Source organism: Lactuca sativa, chromosome 1 (genome assembly GCF_002870075.4).
Source record: "Lactuca sativa cultivar Salinas chromosome 1, Lsat_Salinas_v11, whole genome shotgun sequence".
NCBI classification, from domain to species: domain Eukaryota; kingdom Viridiplantae; phylum Streptophyta; class Magnoliopsida; order Asterales; family Asteraceae; genus Lactuca; species Lactuca sativa.
In genome coordinates this window covers 235,049,983-235,064,627 of record NC_056623.2, presented here as the reverse complement: position 1 = coordinate 235,064,627, position 14,645 = coordinate 235,049,983, and the positions used below count along the sequence as shown (strand labels likewise).

At 38.5% G+C, this 14,645-nt stretch overlaps 1 long non-coding RNA gene across 1 annotated transcript; it reads left to right on the top strand.

Moving 5' to 3' along the window:
* Positions 1-509: 509 nt before the first annotated feature.
* LOC111920424 (uncharacterized) lies at positions 510-4,488 on the top strand. The gene is made up of 14 exons (XR_008229835.1): positions 510-922; positions 1,108-1,176; positions 1,254-1,526; positions 1,621-1,723; positions 1,817-1,985; positions 2,089-2,390; positions 2,501-2,600; positions 2,925-2,990; positions 3,048-3,271; positions 3,389-3,460; positions 3,552-3,668; positions 3,810-4,022; positions 4,114-4,201; positions 4,323-4,488. It is a non-coding gene; the product is annotated as an uncharacterized LOC111920424 (long non-coding RNA).
* The last annotated feature ends 10,157 nt before the right edge of the window (positions 4,489-14,645 follow it).

Sequence of the window (14,645 nt, the reverse complement as noted above, 5' to 3'; positions counted from 1 at the left end):
TATAATAAAAAGGGCGTCCTCTACAAATGTCGCTTTATAATTTTAATAAACACGCGTTTCTGGGACTCAGGGGGGAAACTAAATCCCCCAAAATTTTGAACACCCGCTTCCTCTTCCTCTCTACTCTCTACACCCGCCAAATCAACTTCATTCTCTCCCTTCTTTCTCTCTGCAAACCCCTTCTTCTCCGATCGACTTTCACTTCCTTCTATGTGCAAACCCTAATCAAACATAACACATTTGAAATAGTAATATCTTCTTTCATTTTCTCCCCTACTACTCTCTGTAAAACCTAGCAGCCGCCACCACTAGAAACATGGAAAATCCCCCAAAATTTTGAAGTACCCCGCTCACTCCTCTCAATATCTCTTGCGCTTTCGTATTTATAGCCAGAGTTGGAGAGCGAAAAGAAGAAAGAAGAAAGAAGAAAGAAGAAAGAAATGATGTGCGTATTCTTCCTCTTTTCTTCCTCTAGCTCGATCACAACCCTTCTTCTCCCTTCTTATTATTTCTTTTTTTATTTGCAAGTGAGGGTGTGAGGTGGCGTTCAAAGGTTGTCAAGGGGTTGTGAGGAGCTATAGGGCTCAAGTTCGAGGTTGAAGATTAGAAACCGAAGGTTGAAGATCAGATTTGGGATTAGATGAGTCGCTGGTACAACTGACGTCGTCGTGGTGTAGGTCAGATGAGTCGCTGGAGTCCAGGCCAAGTAACAGTGTCGCTGGAGTTTCGGGAAGCTAACGATGTCATCAATTCGAGTGCAGGTGATGTGCCGATTATTGATTTTGGATCAATTACTAACTGTTTGCCATTTTCTTTCTAGAAAATCAATGTAGTGTCTGCTTCTTAATCTTGTTCTCTATGAGTACCATTGTTACCGTCTCTGGTAAAAACATCTAACCATATGCCAGATTCGTTGATTCAGGTTCTCCTCTTCTCCTTTACGTCCCTAAACTTCTTTTCAATCAACACAATTAAGTTTTTACTGCCCACTAAGTGTTTGATTATTTGCTTCACTGAGTATTGCAATATTTGATTATCAAATCAAGGCCCCTGTCTCATCTTGTGTAATCCATTTTTGATACTAGTATTGTTGTTGTATGTTAAAAGGCTACAAAAGTACCTGTTAAAGAGTATGAGTTTGATGAAAAGAAGATGGCAAATGTGCAGTCTCATCTGGTGCGTATCAATAAGGGCATTATTGTACTTTTTAAATTTATTATTATTTTTTAATTTTTAATAATTGGGTTATGCAGGAAAAATTGGTTGCCAATAACTATTACTTGAACAGGTCTCCAAAAGATGCGTACAGATAAATATATTATTCATGAAGTGAAGGCAAGAATAGTTGAATGGTATATGATTATGAACAGGGGCAAATGCGTAAAACAAATTATGATTCTTTTTATTATGGATGGTGCACAGGACAAGGGCAGGCTGGTCAAGACTGGAAGCTTTACACATTCATATCCATTTTGTTGAAGATCTGATACCCCTCTTATCTACAGAGCAGTTCCCATGATGAGCAGGTAATAAACAATAATAATATTAGTAATGACCTTCTTTCTTTTTAGCATACCCTTTTTAATATGTTTTAATTTTTATTCTGGATCCATAATACAGTTGCTTGAAGCAGCTTGGTGTCTTACAAACATAGCTGCTGGAAAACCTAAAGAAACAAGAGCTTAATTGCCTGCATTACCTTTACTCATTGCTCAAATTGGAGGTTAGTGTTAAGTACTTAGTTTTTAATATTTCTTGATTTTTTCATATCACTTCAATGGCGTAATTCTAATTTTGTAATTGTTATCCAAAAAAGAGTTCAGTGCCTGTTGCAGAGCAGTGTGCATAAGCATTAGGAAATGTTGCAGGAGAAGGTGAAGAACCGAGACAAATTCTGATTTCTCAAGGGGCATTACTTCCTCTTGCAAAAATGATGTTGCCAAATAAAGTTTCAGTTAACGGGTGAACCAAGTTTCTCTGAAATGGTTAGTTTTTGTAAATTTTTTATACAAAATCCAATTCTGTTCTTCAATATTATAAAGATCAACGGTAAATTGGTAATTTTTGCTTTTGTTTTCCAATTTTCAGGCGACAGCATTGTCAGGGCCTCCTTATATCTTTGTTTCTACTCCAGCTTGTGTCCAAAGATGTCTTTCATCAGGTGTTCTTCAAGCAAAATCCGTTCATGATTATCTTTCAATTATTATTCTTGATAAGGTATGGATTCTTTTCTTTCTGTAACATTTATAATACTCTTTATTAAAGTACTGATTCATGTTAGTAAATCAGGCAGATCTTCTTTTTACATATGGATATGAAAAGAATCTCAAAGATCTCAAAACTCACATTCCTAAAAGATGTCAATGCCTTCTCATGGCTGCTACCTCAAGGTTTGTTTGTGTCATTATCACTTCTTATAAGATGGTATTTCCATTTCTACCCCTGCAATTTCTTCATTCAATTAATTCTGATGAAATTTTTGCAGTGATGATGTTGAAAGCTTGAAGAAGCTTTATCTACACAATCCCTATATTCTTACTTTAGCAGAAGTTGGTGATGGAAAGGACGAAATTGTCCCCAAAAATGTTCAGCAATTTTGGGTAAGAGCTTAAGAGCTAAAATCTTGTATACTTATTTAACAAACTTATTTTAGGGCATTTCTTTAATACATTTTATAGTTTCTTGAATCTTTATTTATTTCTTTTACTTTTATATTTAGATACAATGTAGTTATCGAGATAAGCTTCTTTACATTCTTGCAATTTTGAAGTTGGATCTTGTTCAAAAGAAACTCTTTATATTTACAAATACAATTGACACAAGTTTTAGACTAAAACTTTGAGCAAGTATTATTTTTCCCATTAAATTAATCTTTTTTTACCTATTATAGATTTTAATAAAACTTTTTATATATTTTTTGACAGTTTGGTATAAAATCTGCTGTGTTAAATGCTGAATTGCCTGTGAATTGACGTCTACATATTCTTGAGGTATTATTCCCTTTGACTTTTCTTGAAGTTTTTATAATTCTATATAATGTTTTTTAGGGTTTTGGTTCTTAAATGAATAAAGAAAACAAATTTCTTGGGCGGGAAAGAAGCAGACATACTTGCTGGTAAGATGAGTATGGTACAGTTGCAAGGGCGGGACCAGTTGCTGACAGCACAAAATGAAATGCTCAAGGTACTCTACTCTACTGCTTCATCATATATGTCTGCAAGTTTGGTTGGCAGTTTCCCTTATTACAGATGCGTTGGCTGCATCTGGTCAGGTATAAATTCACCAAATGTTGACTTTGACTTGACTTGACATATAGTTTAAGGAAAATGTTTGACTATTTGTCAGTTAGTTGAATTCTTAACCATTTTTTTGTTTTGTTTTGTTTTAGGCGTTGATTGCTAGTTCGGTTTCAAAAGGGAATTATAGATCTGTGAAGGATATCACATACTTCGTGTTGACTGTAATGTTAATTAATAATTATTTTGTTTATATAATATATAAAGATGTTTTTATTTTATAAAAGTTAATTAATGTTTTATTATTTTCTTTAGATTGGTTTTGTGATGGGTGTTACTTTGGCTGCAATATTGGGAGTTTCATTTGGTTCCATAGTCACACTGTTCACTAAGGACATTGGAGTATTGGCGATTGCTAGAACCGGGGTTTTGGTAAACTCCCTATAATACCCTTGTTGTTAATATATATATATATATATATATATATATATATATACATATATATATATATATATATATATATATATATATATATATATATATTTCTGATGCGTTTTGATTTTGTGAAAAAAGTTTGTGAGTGCTAGTCAGCCTTTGAATGCTTTTGCTTTTATTGTTGATGGTTTGCATTATGGAGTTTCAGACTTCCCGTATGCTGCTTATTCCATGGTATGCTTTTTTTTAGACATGAATATAAAATTACATATTTGCCCTTGGATTAATATGTTTTCACTGTAGATGCTTGTTGGGATTTTATCGTCTGTAATTGCAACTTGTTATGAGATGGTATTACCACATTTTTCATACTAATACTAATTACTAAGGCAGATTTCATTTGAAGCGTCTCTTGGATTAATAATAGCACAATGTTTATCAGGCCAAAACCATTGCATTTTGCAATAGTTGATGAACTTGATTATGTCCTAATTGATGAGGGAAGAAACCCATTGCTGATAAGGGGTGAGGTATGTCTTCTTACTTTGAGTGTTGTACGGATAAATGATGTTTAAAAAATATTTGGGAAAGTAAACAAAAGGAACTAGTTACTTAACAACTTTGATATTTTGATATGCATCTCATTCTCAGGCTAGCAAGGATGCTGCACGTAACACAGTTGCTGCTAAAGTAGCTGAGCTTCTCATGCGTGGCCTCGTATTTTACTTTTTTGCCCTTCTTTTTCCTTTTTGATGTCTTGTTATCCATCTCCATTGTATGCGTATCTCATTGTTTGTTCCACTACACATCATGTAAATTTATATATTGTAATAAATAGAATTGTAAGACATTAAATTTTATGAAATGGATTAGATTTTTTGTATATGATATTTTATTTTATATTGTGAGGCATTAAATGCAAATTTAATTTGAAAATTAGTAAATCTATAAAAAAAAAAAAATTTAACATTTAAAATTATGATACGCAAACATGCGTGTCATCTTCATTTATGACATGGCCTTTCTTGACAGAGGCTTTCTTGATACGCATTGCGTGTCATTAACACGCGCGTCGTAAGGTTACGACACGCGAATGCGTATCGTCTTCCTTTATGACAGGGCCTTCCTTGATACGCATTGTGTGTCGTAACCGCGCGTCGTAAATGCGCGTCATAAATGCGTGTCGTAAATGCGCGTCGTCTATAGACGACACGCAAAAGCACGTCGTCTCTCTTTATGACAGGGCCTTCCTTGACACGCATTTGCGCGTCGTCTGAGCGTTTTACGACGCGCAATGAGCGTCGTAAAAGGCCTTTTTTCTAGTAGTGCTAAGAGATCTAAGAGATGGGAGAGTCAAAACGTATGGCTCTACTTTAAGTAAAATCCATTAACTAACTCTTTTAAGTTCCTATTCTAGATTCTTAATATATGATGTGATAAGATTACGTTTCGATGTTTGGTAGGATCGAAGAAAGGAGAGGAAGCTTAAGGGAAGAAGTGAGAGGAGTCTAATTGTAAAGAAATGGATTAGAATCTTGAGCTACTACTTGGAGTTAGAATAAGATTTCTAAGAAATATGTATTAATATAGTTTTTCAATTGAATTGCAATGTAAGGACAAATTTTTCCACAATAAAATAAATTTTGATTTATATTATTTATTTATCCTTGCAATGGCGTGTATGAAAAATTGATGTTTGTAAGTTTCTATTATTAGCAATAATGGATCTGATTCTTAATTATGTTATTTGTGGAAAGGTCAATAATTTACCAAATAGGGAAAGTTTCTCATCGCCCAAGTTTCAACTGGATAGAAACTTGGAATCATACAACTTGGTTGCATGATGAATGAGAAATTTCATATTTGGAAATTAGACTAATTCGTTGACAAAGTGTCAAGTGAAGGACTAGGAGATCGAGTACACAAGGTTGTGTGTTGATCAAGTCCACCACAAGAGTGACAAAGATATTCGTCATGATTTACTAAAGGTTTAGCAAATATGATTATACTTATAAGATTAAGTGTAATTTCGAGTTGATAAAAAGAGTTTAAATCAATAACATAACGAAAAAGAAGAATCAAGTAGGCAGAAAGATAAAAGTTTCTCTATTCTAAGAAGAAGGGAGAGTACCTTTTATTATGTTTTATGATATGTCTTAATGATTAAGAACCGTATCTCAATTGATCCAAGTGAGTCTTAGTGCAATTGTATGTCTAAGAAGAGGAATCGAGAATTGAAGAAATTGTTAAATCAAGAAGTCAATCATACTTCGTTCCAAAAACAAGTCTTAGAGTTAAGATTATGAAATTGAGTGACAAGTTTAAAGAAGGTTTATAACATTCATCAAATGTGGAATTTGGAAAAGGGTTTTCTTATTCTTGCACATTTGAAATTGGTAAGTTGTGATGTCTTGGATAAGTCAAAGACCAACTAGGACCAATTATGTGAAGTGTTTTGTCTTGATAAAGGCTACACTAACTCATGAATATTTGTTTGTCAAGAAATGTTTATTGACAAAAGAATCTTATATGACAAGGAGTCAGTGGGAGTCTTAATGGTCTTGAAACATTTCAAGAACTAATCAAGAATAAACCTTAACGATCATCACTAGCACACGACTTGAGGTTTACAACCCATCCTGTTGACACTATCTTGTTTCTGTACCGTTCCAATTGAGTTAATTATGCATGTGATTTCTATGAGTTCTCATTTGAACGCATAAAAGGCAAGCACTTTGATCAATGAAAGGTACATTGATAGAAAAGGGTGAGCTGCTTAACTACTTGGAAGACATGGTGGGCAGCCGTGTTACCATAAGGCAAGAGATCAAGATTGAGAAGGTTGGTCCATATGAGTTTGGATTTGTCGCAAACTTTGTTTTTCACAAATTCATATGGATAGGAACATATACACCATTAAAATCTAAGTGTCATAAGATTCCCTCCTTCATGAAGATGACTGTGAGGAAATGCTTTCACTAAGAGAGATTTTAAGAAGATAGTGATTGTGAAAATTGTATTCTTGAATTTGATTATGGTTACGGTATCCCTTTCCATAATTCGAATTGTGAGATTTAGCAATTAGTCTGAATTGTTTAGACACACATATGAGCTATCTAAGGCAAAGTTGTATAAGTTTAAGAAACTTAGACAAAGGATTATCAAATCATTAGGTATTAGAAATATGAACTTAAGAAATTCGATAAGTATTGTTTTTTCTGGAAGTTAAGTTGTTTTCTGAATATGTCACAACCCCAAACCAAGGATGGCGGAAACGTCCGGGGGTGGAGGACTTCATGTGTAGTATCATAACAACAATGGCAATAGTGATGAAAGTAAACACAACCAACATATATATATAATTGAAAGAGTTACATCATTGTATGAATTACATGTTTCAAAATCAAATACAATATGTTGACAAAATATGATAAGTTTGACGCCTCAACGTCCCATCCTCAAAAGTACTTTGTTACCTGTTTAGCGATTTCCTGAGAACACAAGTAGTTTGAAAAAGTGTCAACACAATGGTTGGTGAGTTCATAAGTTTTTGTACATAATTATGAAAAAGCTTGTCATGTAATTGTATAGTTCCAGAAAAATCCAATATTTTCCTTAAAATGAATACTGTAGTCTTGTATCCAAAGACTGAAACGTATGAGTAATCTTCCTTATTTACAGAAAATAACGTGAGTTTATTTCAATACAAACGCGTATGATATTAGTGAAATTCTCGTAAATTCTTAAGTTTGTTAATACTTTCCGTGAGCTATTATAACCATACTATGACCTAGGTGGCCTGAAAACGACGTTCTTCGGGCGTCGTTGAACTGAAATGACACTTGTCACCACAGACCTGCCGGTCTAGCTGTTGCAAGCAACTCTGGTGTGGGTTTGTCAAGCCCAATATAGATCTATATACAACTATCACGCTCTCCCTCCAGGAGACTCTGGTTACAATACAGGACTTATGATTTATGCGAAGTGAATGTCTCACAAAGTTATTAACGAATTTACACTTAACATAATGAAAGTTTCCCTTTTGTATAAATGTACCCTTCTGAAATGTATGCATTTTGAAATCTATCGTAAACTATACCTATTATAGTTTATCAAAACAAGGGTAGTAACAGCAAAGTACGTAAATTATACTTAAGATAGTTTATTAAATGTTTGTGTGTAATGGGTATACTTCAATAATAACGCTTTGTTTAATCCATGCTTTATCTAGTAAAAATCCATTTGTTAACTGGTTTATGTCTAGATACTAACACAAGAATGTCATATATTGCAATAACACATAAACACATAATAATATACACCTTACTCAACATGTTACAAGGTGAAATGAAATTGCTAGTGCTTTTCTGATTATAACATTTTCTGTAACTGTTATTAGAAAATTTGTAGAAAAATCATAAAATGTCCAAATCAAGTTCTGTAACTTCTGGGAGTTTGGAAAATGAGCCTAGTTGGTTCATAAATTTTCCCATAATTTTTAGGGACCTCTAACTTGTGTAACCAAGTCCATAATCACAGACTGGTCCGGATTGGTGTTTGAGATGATAGGCAGTTTTGTAAAAATCACCATAAATTGTAGAAAAATCGTATGGAGATGTACAAGTAGTCATTTTAAAGAAAAGAAGTGGAACTACTTGCACCTAAAACAATTTTGAAAACTAAAATGTTTAAGTTGTCCAAAACAGTCCGTGAATGGGGTCCAACTTTTCTGATGTAGGCTGTTAGAAAAGTTTTGTTTTGTTTTTGTTGTTTTACTTGTATTCCCCCCCCCCCCCTAAAAACTTGAGAAAACATAAAAATGTAGGGGTATGAACTCACCTTAAGTGTTTTCAGTAGATGATTGTTGAAGAATGGAGGTATTTAACTCAAGAACACTTGGAGATGCCTTGAAGATTTTTGAAAATCTAGCATCATAGTTATGGAGTTTGTATAAGCTATCAATGATTTGAGTAGAATGAAGTGTAAAAATCACAAGGAGGATGATTTACACTTACCAAGAGTGGAAGAACACTTGATGATCAGCCTTGGGATCTTGAATTAGAGAGAAAAGTTGGAGAGAAAAGTTGGAGTTGGATCTTTGGTGGAATGAGAGTGATTGAAAGAAAATGAGGAGAGAGGTTGAGTGACCAGCCCTAAAAACGTGGGGATGGCTTGTGAGAGGGGTAAAAAGTACAAGGAAGTGACAAGGTATGGTGGGGAGGAGTGTGGGTTAATCATGGAGTGGGTATGGGGTTGCTTGTGTCATAAAATAAGGTAAAGTCAACACTCTACCTTTGTACTTTACCTACTCTCTTTTGGATAAGGTTTTATCCTTAAAATGTGATTAAATCATTAATTTAGGGGTCTTATATGTTAAAATAAAGTTTTGGGTGAAAATCCTGTGTTAAAACAATTAAAAACGGGCTTAAAACGCGAATTTAATCGAAAACCGGGAGAAAAAGGCTTCCCAGCGAGGCCTCTCGGTCCTAGGCCGAGGTTCGGTCAGGATGGTGCTGATTCGGAAGCGAGAGGCTGAGCCAGAAGAAGGAACGAGGGCGATGGGCTCGGTCCGAAGGTCAGAAGCGAGGGTCAGAAGCGAAGGTCAGAAGGGAAGGTTCGGTCCTCGGTCCTCAGAAGAGAAGGTTCGGTAGCCATTAGAAGAGAAGATGTCAAAACCGAAAGGTGCCGAACGTTCGGGTTCGGTTGAGCAGCCTTCGGCTCAGAAGGGTTCGGTTCCTAAGAGGGGTTTCGGTTCCTAAGAGAGGTTCGGTTTCGGTTCCTAAGAGGGGTTTCGGTTCCTAAGAGGGGTTTCGGTTCCTTAGGTCCGTTTTTCGCGTAGACTTCCGTTTTTGGGCTGTTTTCGCCAAATTCGAGGGTCGGGATGCCCCGAGTGATTATAGAAAGTTGGGAGAGATTTCAAGAGAGATTTGAGAGAGATTCCACATACTCAGAGAGATTTGGGAGAGATTTGACATTCTTGGAGAGATTTCACATACAAAGAGATATTTGGGAGAGATTTCATATTCTAAGAGAGATTTGGGAGAGATTTGACATACTTGGAGAGATTTCACATACAAAGAGATATTTGGGAGAGATTTCACATACTTAGAGAGATTTGGGAGAGATTTGACATACTTGGAGAGATTTCACATACAGAGAGATATTTGGGAGAGATTTGACATTCTTGGAGAGATTTCACATACAGAGAGATATTTGGGAGAGATTTCACATACTTAGAGAGATTTGGGAGAGATTTGACATTCTTGGAGAGATTTCACATACAGAGAGATATTTGGGAGATATTTCACATACTTAGAGAGATTTGGGAGAGATTTGACATTCTTGGAGAGATTTCACATACAGAGAGATATTTGGGATAGATTTTCGATAAGAAGAGATAGAGTGAAAACGATTGAGAGCGGTTTCGTGTGTGACGAATGTGAGTGTCCGGCTTCGAAATGCAAGGTCCGTAAACCCGGTATGCCATGTTTTAGGATCTTACACACTCCCTATGAGTATGCAACATTGTTTTATTGTTCTTGTTTATTGTTTAGCACTAAAGTCAAAGAAATTTAAACACACGAACTTTCGAAGTGATGTTTTCTCATTAAGATAGTGAGTTATACAGAAATTACATAATACAAACCCTATTATACAAGGTTTTAATTGAGTTGACCGGTTTGACTCGTTGACCTTGTCTGGCTTAGACTTGACCCGAATTTGACTATTGTCACATCATCCCCCCGTTAGAGGGAATTTCGTCCCGAAATTTACGCTTTGGCCGGGACTTTAGGAGTTTAGGAAAAGATGCGGGTACTTTTGTTTCATTTGGTCTTCGCGCTCCCAGGTGAACTCAGGTCCTCGTTTAGCGTTCCATCAAACCTTCACGATGGGAATACGACTTTGTTTCGTTCTTTTGACCTCCCGATCCATAATCTCAACTGGCTCCTCTACGAAGTGGAGATTTTCGTTAACTTCGATCTCGTCGAGAGGTATTACAAGTGTCTCGTCGGACAGACACTTCTTCAGGTTCGATACGTGAAAGGTGGGATGTACCTTATCGATTTCTTGAGGTAATCGAAGTTTGTACGCCACAGGACCAATCCTGGCGAGGATTTCGAACGGTCCAATGTACCTCGGGTTTAGTTTCCCACGTTTACCGAAACGTATCATTCCTTTCCAAGGGGAAACTTTTAGTAACACTCGATCACCAACCTGGAATTCCAAAGGTTTGCGTCGCTTATCCGCGTAACTCTTTTGCCTATCTCGGGAGGCCTTCAGCCATTCTCGGATTTGAACAATCTTTTATGTGGTCTCCCTTATGATTTCAGGACCAGTGAGGGTGCTATTAGGGACTTGCCCCCTAGCTATCTGAGTATCCCCCACTTCAGCCCAACATAGGGGTGATCTGCAATTGCGACCGTAAAGAGCCTTGAATGGAGCAACCTTAATGCTAGTGTGATAGTTGTTATTGTAGGAGAATTCAATCAGCGGCAAATGGGTATCCCATGCTTTACCAAAGTCTATCACACATGCTCTCAACATGTCTTCTAATGTTTGTATAGTGCGCTCGCTTTGCCCGTCGGTTTGTGGATGGTATGCTGTACTCATGTCTAGCCTAGTTCCCAAGGATTTCTGCAGGGACTACCAAAATTGCGAAGTGAATCTACTATCTCGGTCGGAGATAATAGATATTGGTACACCATGCAGTCGCACAACCTCCTTGATGTATATCCTGGTTAACTTCTCCATCTTGTCGGTTTCCTTTATTAGCAGGAAGTGCGCAGACTTGGTCAATCTGTCTACGATTACCCATATAGTGTCAAACCCGCCCGAAGTCTTAGGCAGCTTGGTTATGAAGTCCATGGTTATCCGTTCCCACTTCCATTCCGGTATATCAGGCTGTTGTAGTAGTCCCGAGGGTTTCTGGTATTCCACCTTGACCTTGGCGCAGGTCAGACACTTGCCCACATAAGTAGCAATCTCGGCTTTCATATTCGGCCACCAGTATAACTTTTTGAGGTATAGATACATCTTGTCTGACCCTGGATGGATGGAGTATCGAGTCTTGTGTGCTTCATTCATGACCACGTCTCGGATCCCACCGAACTTCGGTGTCCAGATTCGGTTACTGAGATAACGAGTTCCGTCATCCTTGACTTCTAAGTTCTTATCCATTCCCCTTAATGCCTCACCTGCCACATTCTCTGGTTTCAAGGCTTCTAGTTGAGCTTCCCTGATTTGCGTGGCCAGGTGGGAATGGATGGTCATGGTTAAGGATCTTACTCGGCGGCCCGAATATTCCTTCCTGCTTAGGGCATCAGCCACTACATTGGCCTTGCCCGGGTGGTAGCGAATTTCGCACTCGTAGTCGTTTAGCAGTTCAACCCATCTCCGTTGCCGCATGTTGAGCTCTTTCTGATTGAGGATATGCTGAAGACTTTTGTGATCGGTGAAGATGGTACATTTTGTGCCGTAGAGGTAGTGCCTCCAGATCTTTAAAGCGAACACTACCGCTCCCAATTCAAGGTCATGGGTAGTGTAATTAACTTCGTGTGTTTTAAGTTGCCTTGACGCGTAGGCGATGACTTTCCCTCTCTGCATGAGCACGCATCCGAGGCCTTGATTTGAAGCATCGCAATATACCACGAAGTCATCAGTTCCTTCCGGAAGAGACAAGATTGGTGCACTGCATAGAGCTTGCTTTAGTGTCTGGAAGGCGGCTTCTTGTTTATCTTCCCAGTTGAACATCACGCCTTTCTGAGTCAGGGTGGTGAGTGGTTTGGCGATTTTGGAGAAGTTTTGTATGAATCTTCGGTAGTAGCCGGCGAGCCCTAAAAATTGTCGAATTTCCGTCGGCGTTGTAGGTGCTGACCAGTTTTTGATGGCCTTGATTTTAGAGGGATCCACGTGTATCCCCTTTTCGCTAACCACATGGCCAAGAAAATTCACTTCCCTGATCCAGAATTCGCACTTAGAGAATTTGGCGTAAAGCTTCTCAGCCCTCAGTGTTTCCAAGATTAGCCGGAGATGTTGACGGTGCTCTTCCTTGCTTCGGGAGTAGATTAAAATATCGTCGATGAATACAATCACGAATTTGTCTAAGTAGGGTCGACACACTCGATTCATCAGGTCCATAAATACTGCCGGTGCGTTCGTTAATCCGAAGGGCATTACCACAAACTCATAGTGCCCGTAGCGAGTTCTGAATGCATTCTTGGGAATATCCTCTTCTTGAACCCGTAGTTGATGATAACCCGACCTCAGGTCGATTTTTGAAAAGTAGCTTGCTCCTTGGAGTTGGTCGAAGAGGTCATCGATTCGGGGTAAGGGATATCGGTTCTTGATAGTGAGTTTGTTTAGCTCCCGGTAGTCTATGCACATGCGAAAAGATCCGTCCTTCTTCTTTACAAACAGGATCGGTGCTCCCCAGGGTGAGAAGCTTGGCCTGATAAATCCTTTGCTCAACAGTTCATTTAACTGGCTGGAAAGTTCTTGCATTTCTGCCGGTGCTAAGCGGTATGGAGCCTTGGCGACGGGGGTAGCTCCTGGGATTAAGTCGATCCGGAATTCGACTTGTCGTGCGAAGGGTACACCTGGAAGATCTTCGGGGAATACATCGGGATAGTTGCACACCTCGGGAATGTCGTTGATATCCTTCACCTCTTGTTTCGTATCTACTACGTGGGCTAGAAATGCATGGTACTCCTTTCGGAGATACTTTTGGGCCTTGACGCAAGAGATGACTAGCAAATTTGAACTGGGTTTGTCGCCATAGATGAAGAGGGTTTCGCCATTCGGCAGATTAAGGCGAACGGCCCTTTCGTAACATAGAATGTCGGCACGATGGGAACTTAACCAATCCATACCGATGATTATGTCAAAGCATTTTATTGTGACCGACATCAGGTCTACTTTAAACGAATGGTTGTCTAGAGTGAGGGTACACCCTGAGTATATATCATTAGTGTGCTCTTCTTTCCCATTAGCCATTTCTATTACGTATGTATCTTTTAATGAATGAGGGGTTTGTTTTAGTAATTTTTTGAATTCATGGCTCACAAAACTCCTCTCTGCTCCACTATCAAATAGTACGCATGCATATGTGTTATTGAGGAGAAACGTACCAGAAACCACCGAGGGATCCTTGATTGCTTCTCCGTGTCCCATTGTCAGGACTCTCCCTACACCACCAACATTAAGAGCTTGTGCCTTGGGGCAGTTTCTCCTGAAGTGTCATGCTTCACCACATTCATAGCAGGTTTGGCTTGCCCCCGTATTGGCCACTTGGTTGTTCAGTCGTGCTGGCGCTTTACAGAAACGAGCAGTATGCCCTTTCTTGTCGCAATTTTTGCAGTGCATTTCCCGACAAGCACCCTTGTGGTGATAGTTGCACTTGTTGAACTTGGGGAGATTTCCAGCATATTGCTTTGGTGGCGCTGGAGCAGGAGCAGTAGTGGTTGCACGGACAGCAATAGTCTGTTGCTTCTTTGTGGGGTCCTGCACCGGTTGTTTCTTTTTACTGTTCCAGAACTTCCTCTTGTTGTTCCCTCCTTTCGTTTGGTTGGTGGTGGCGACCATGGTGCCACGGCTGGCCCTATGATCGATAAGTTGTTGTGCCAATTCCTTGGCACTTTCAAAGGTAGTAGGTTTCGAGGCCAGAACACTATCATGAATCTGGGATGATAGCCCCCAAAGGTATCGTTCTACCTTTTTCTCCTCCGGAGTAACCATTGCAGGACAGAGGAGTGCTAGGTCATTGAATCGGGCGGTATAAGCTTCGAGATCCATCCCCGACATCTTGAGATTCCAGAGTTCCTCTTCGATTTTTTGTATTTCTCCCCTCGAGCAATACTCCTTTAACATCAACGCTTTTAAGTTTTCCCAGCCTATGGAGTTAGCCACTGCAGGAGTAAGTGACTTAACTCGGCCATTCCACCAAGTAAGAGCTTTTCTTGTGAAAGTGAATGCCGC